Consider the following 6,008-nt stretch of genomic DNA (forward strand, 5'->3'; position numbering starts at 1 on the left):
CGTTTTGATTCCTTAGTGAAGTGATGGATCCATGTTTCATCCATTGTCACATATCGATGCAAAAAATTACGTGTAAACATGGCCAAACACTGCTCTGAATCATCAACTCTTTGTGGACTGTTTCGTTATCTGTACGACCACGTTTAAATTCAGCAAACCAATAACAAATGATTCTTTTCGATGGAGCAGAGTCTGAATAGCACTTTTACAACCATTATTGAGCTTGTACACTATTTTTATACATCAAAAAACAATGATAAACATACGAAACTGTTTTAAATCCATTGTTTTGAAAATAACAGAAGTAGCTTCACTTAAATGGCTGTCACTTTTTTCTGACCAATTGAAATGTCATGAAATTTTGACAAATAATCTTTTGAAAGTTGGTACTTCATAAACGTCATTTGACAATGGCAGCGCCATCTGTATACCAGTAATACGACATATCAAGTGTCTTAATATGTATTAAGTGGGTCCCATGAGTGAACGTCAAGTGTCAATCGCTTCTAGTTTCTAGGTGTGGAAAGGTATAAAAAACAAGGAAATTCTTCGGCGTTCACGGAATCAATTCGGTAGTAAGTGCCTGGATAGGTCTGCTGTATTTAAATGGATCAAAGTATCATCCTCGAACACCTTCAATATCGTAAAATAAGGACACGATAGATTCCCAAACTTCGAGCAAAAATTCATGTTACTTGCTGACGCAATACGGGGCGAAGGGGTCCAGTTTTTTAACGCAAATTATCACCAGAGACGGAAGGAACGATTCTAAATATCTCCTCTACAATCTGGACTTATCACCTATCACTAGTTTGGACCTTAAAAGAATCCTCGGAGGTAAAAAGGCAAGTAGCCAGAGCAAATAATGTCTTCAGAACTTTGTATGGTGAAACATACACCATACATATAAGAAATGGAACAATTAGATCTGTAACAGAAACATCAAACTCTTGCAGACCGCAAAAATGAAATTTTTCATGCGGATCACGGGAAAAATTCTACTAGAACGAGAAAGAAACGAAAAAATGATATCATGTGACGTTGATAATATTAATGAATGGGTATCACAGCGTAAAAAATAGTCAATAGACTGATCATAACAAGAGATGAATCTCTAATTGGTACAAGGAGTAGAGATCGACCACGTAGAAGTTTGAGCGACAACCTAAACCCAGGATGAGGTGGGAACGAGACCTATTATGGAAAGAAGAAAAAGAAGAAGACAGAGAACGAAATTTTTTTGTTGTAGATCCGTTTCGACATCGATCATTATTGCCCTAATAACCAGATAAGTGTAACCGTAGATAATGAGAATTATCTTGAGTTTTTATATTTTCTAAGATTCTAAATAAATCGAAAAACTCATCACTTCTCATTGAATCTTGATCAGTTTTTTTGTCTTCTAATATTTTTCTGGTATTTTTCGTAATCTTTCCCTCTGATCGAATTTAATTCGTGCTACGCTAAGAATAATTTTTTTATACACACCGTATACGAAATTCCAATATGGAAATAACTGTTCCAAACATCCCAAACACTACCGCTTACGTAACGACATCAATTCATTGGCAACTATCAAATTTAGATCATCAGGATTAATCAGGGAGGTACTCTTTAGAATTGAGAAACAACCACATAAATATTGTCGTAATAATGATTTAAAACAATTGAATATTGATGTTTTTTCTTTAACTTTTGAAGGACCGATTTCTTGGCGTCTACACAGCCCTTCAACTAAACTAAACTGTTATTAATATACCACTTAGACCTCCTTACTGAATGGAGAAACCAAAAATCGTATTATACCGACTAAAAACCTCATCTATCTCTGGCCTCTCATTCTTCCGCGAAACCGCCGTTAGATATAACTTCCCAGATGAAGGATCTAGCGATACAGCTCCTTCATCAATTGCTTCTTCATACCGATTTTGTTTCTTCCCTCTTTTCCTCTCTTCAGAGCGAAGTTTCCTCAACATCTCAGCGGCGATCTTGCTCGTTGCTGTCGCTGATAAGCTGGCCATCAACATATTTTCAAGCTTCCCTTCTACTCCTATTTCAGCTTCTCAGGTATGACGAAGCATGCGGAAAATGAAGAATACGTGCACTATGGTTTCTTCCTGCACAAGTTGGGCACTCCGGAGAATCCCCATGCTTGAACCTGTGAAGGTATTTTCTGTAGCAACCGTGTCCAAAGATCATCTGGGTCCGTGAGGGCTGCTAAACCAAGTATCCACTCGCGAAATAAGTCGTTGGGTTCATCTTCTCTTAGACGAGAAGATGAACGTCAAATTTGCCAACAACCTGTGCTGCTTCTATGCCCTAAAGTCTTCTTCGCTCAATGCGGCAGATCTGGTTCTCTCTCTGGTGATTATGATGAACTGAAGCGACTTTCATTCCTGGTTTTAGCTTCTGTATTGTATCTAGATTCACCGACGACGACAGAGCTCCTCTTATCTGTTTTGGACCTCCTAAGTTCTGCATATGCCAAGATAAGATGTTCCAGAGGCTTTTTCGCTCAAGCTTGTTTCTTGAAATGTAGTCTGGCATCGATCATCATTTCCGGGGATCGAATAAACGGTTGGGATGTGATGGCCTGCTTTCCGACTTGCAGCTCCATCGTTCTGCTGGTTTCAGGCCAATCGTGTCCATCCACCAGAGATCTTTTCGAGGTCTGTATCGAAAGTGACGTTGATCTCTTCTAGGTGCTTCGCTAGAATTACTACGCGACGTCGTATATAATGTTCCACAATAGAGGACCTAGGAATGAGCCTTGAGGTACCCATCCAGTGACTTTGTACTCCTTGGGGCCGTTTTCTGTATCGTATTTGAGAATTCTTTGGGTGAAGTAACAGGCCTAGACCTTTTCGAAAGCCGTATTATTGAGTATACGCTCAATAAATGTATGTATGTTGTAACTATCATAGATCGAAACAAGTACCCAGGTACTTAAAGCTTATTTCTTGTTTATTCACATCTTTCGTTTCATTCTAATCGTACTCATTCTATTTCTTGTGAATAAATTTATTATTATTATATTATTCGAAATAAGTTTTGCATTAAAAATTAGGTTTTATTAGTCTCTCTTGTATATTAATAGACTTAAGTTGTTTATAACATACATAACCTCATAATTTTATTATTCGTACGATTTTCAAACTATCATATGTCACAATTTTTATAAAAATATGACAAATGAAAAGAGATATTGCGTAAATAAGTTCGGAATTTATATAAACAAAAATTTTCATAAATTGGTGAAGAAAAATTCTGATTTAACTTCATCAACTTTCAAACTAAACTATTTTTTTTTCACATATCCACCTAATCACGTCACCTAACTACTGATTTCTACATAAAGAATTTTTAGGTTAGGTTCATTAAGTTTTGTTAATAGCACAGGAAATTAATGACTGGCTACCAGCGTACAGAAATTTTTATAAAATAATTTGGTTTATTCTTAATTCTTTACTTAATACGATGTATGGGCGCGGTTAAAGTTAAATACAGTTATTTTAACCAAAAACTGCGTTTTTTCTATCCATAACCTCAAAAGTATGTCACGATGTTTTAGTTAATGCGTTGTATGGGCACGATTGTAGTTAGATACAGTTATTTCGACCCAAACACTGCTTTTTTTCATTCCATAACCTCAAAAGTATGTCACGATGTTTTAGTTCATGCGTTGTATGGACACGGTTGTAGTTAAATACAGTTATTTCGACCCAAACACTGCTTTTTTTCATTCCATAACCTCAAAAGTATGTCACGATGTTTTAGTTCATGCGTTGTATGGACACGGTTGTAGTTAAATACAGTTATTTTAAGCAAAAACTGCGTTTTTTCTATCCATAACCTCAAAAGTATGTCACGATGTTTTAGTTAATGCGTTGTATGGGCACGATTGTAGTTAGATACAGTTATTTGAACAAAAAAACTGCTTTTTTTCATTCCATAACCTCAAAAGTATGTCACGATGTTTTAGTTAATGCGTTGTATGGGCACGATTGTAGTTAAATACAGTTATTTTAAGCAAAAACTGCGTTTTTTCTATCCATAACCTCAAAAGTATGTCACGATGTTTTAGTTAATGCGTTGTATGGGCACGATTGTAGTTAGATACAGTTATTTGAACAAAAAAACTGCTTTTTTTCATTCCATAACCTCAAAAGTATGTCACGATGTTTTAGTTAATGCGTTGTATGGGCACGATTGTAGTTAGATACAGTTATTTCGACCCAAACACTGCTTTTTTTCATTCCATAACCTCAAAAGTATGTCACGATGTTTTAGTTCATGCGTTGTATGGACACGGTTGTAGTTAAATACAGTTATTTCGACCCAAACACTGCTTTTTTTCATTCCATAACCTCAAAAGTATGTCACGATGTTTTAGTTCATGCGTTGTATGGACACGGTTGTAGTTAAATACAGTTATTTTAAGCAAAAACTGCGTTTTTTCTATCCATAACCTCAAAAGTATGTCACGATGTTTTAGTTAATGCGTTGTATGGGCACGATTGTAGTTAAATACAGTTATTTTAACCAAAAACTGCGTTTTTTCTATCCATAACCTCAAAAGTATGTCACGATGTTTTAGTTAATGCGTTGTATGGGCACGATTGTAGTTAGATACAGTTATTTCGACCCAAACTCTGCTTTTTTTCATTCCATAACCTCAAAAGTATGTCATGATGTTTTAGTTCATGCGTTGTATGGACACGGTTGTAGTTAGATACAGTTATTTGAACAAAAAAACTGCTTTTTTTCATTCCATAACCTCAAAAGTATGTCACGATGTTTTAGTTAATGCGTTGTATGGGCACGATTGTAGTTAAATACAGTTATTTTAACCAAAAACTGCGTTTATTCTATCCATAACCTCAAAAGTATGTCACGATGTTTTAGTTAATGCGTTGTATGGGCACGATTGTAGTTAGATACAGTTATTTGAACAAAAAAACTGCTTTTTTTCATTCCATAACCTCAAAAGTATGTCACGATGTTTTAGTTCATGCGTTGTATGGACACGGTTGTAGTTAAATACAGTTATTTCGACCCAAACACTGCTTTTTTTCATTCCATAACCTCAAAAGTATGTCACGATGTTTTAGTTCATGCGTTGTATGGACACGGTTGTAGTTAAATACAGTTATTTTAAGCAAAAACTGCGTTTTTTCTATCCATAACCTCAAAAGTATGTCACGATGTTTTAGTTAATGCGTTGTATGGGCACGATTGTAGTTAGATACAGTTATTTGAACAAAAAAACTGCTTTTTTTCATTCCATAACCTCAAAAGTATGTCACGATGTTTTAGTTAATGCGTTGTATGGGCACGATTGTAGTTAAATACAGTTATTTTAACCAAAAACTGCGTTTTTTCTATCCATAACCTCAAAAGTATCTCACGATGTTTTAGTTAATGCGTTGTATGGGCACGATTGTAGTTAGATACAGTTATTTCGACCCAAACTCTGCTTTTTTTCATTCCATAACCTCAAAAGTATGTCATGATGTTTTAGTTAATGCGTTGTATGGGCACGATTGTAGTTAGATACAGTTATTTGAACAAAAAAACTGCTTTTTTTCATTCCATAACCTCAAAAGTATGTCACGATGTTTTAGTTAATGCGTTGTATGGGCACGATTGTAGTTAAATACAGTTATTTTAACCAAAAACTGCGTTTTTTCTATCCATAACCTCAAAAGTATCTCACGATGTTTTAGTTAATGCGTTGTATGGGCACGATTGTAGTTAGATACAGTTATTTCGACCCAAACTCTGCTTTTTTTCATTCCATAACCTCAAAAGTATGTCATGATGTTTTAGTTCATGCGTTGTATGGACACGGTTGTAGTTAAATACAGTTATTTTAACCAAAAACTGCGTTTTTTCTATCCATAACCTCAAAAGTATGTCACGATGTTTTAGTTAATGCGTTGTATGGGCACGATTGTAGTTAGATACAGTTATTTGAACAAAAAAACTGCTTTTTTTCATTCCATAAC

General features: G+C 35.3%; 1 protein-coding gene across 1 annotated transcript in view; it reads right to left on the reverse strand.

The window, feature by feature from the left end:
* The window catches only part of LOC130452074 (cytochrome P450 4c3-like), a 45,379-nt gene that overhangs the window by 34,828 nt on the left and 4,543 nt on the right, over positions 1–6,008 (reverse strand). The window lies entirely within an intron of this gene.

This window comes from Diorhabda sublineata, chromosome 1 (genome assembly GCF_026230105.1).
Source record: "Diorhabda sublineata isolate icDioSubl1.1 chromosome 1, icDioSubl1.1, whole genome shotgun sequence".
NCBI lineage: Eukaryota > Metazoa > Arthropoda > Insecta > Coleoptera > Chrysomelidae > Diorhabda > Diorhabda sublineata.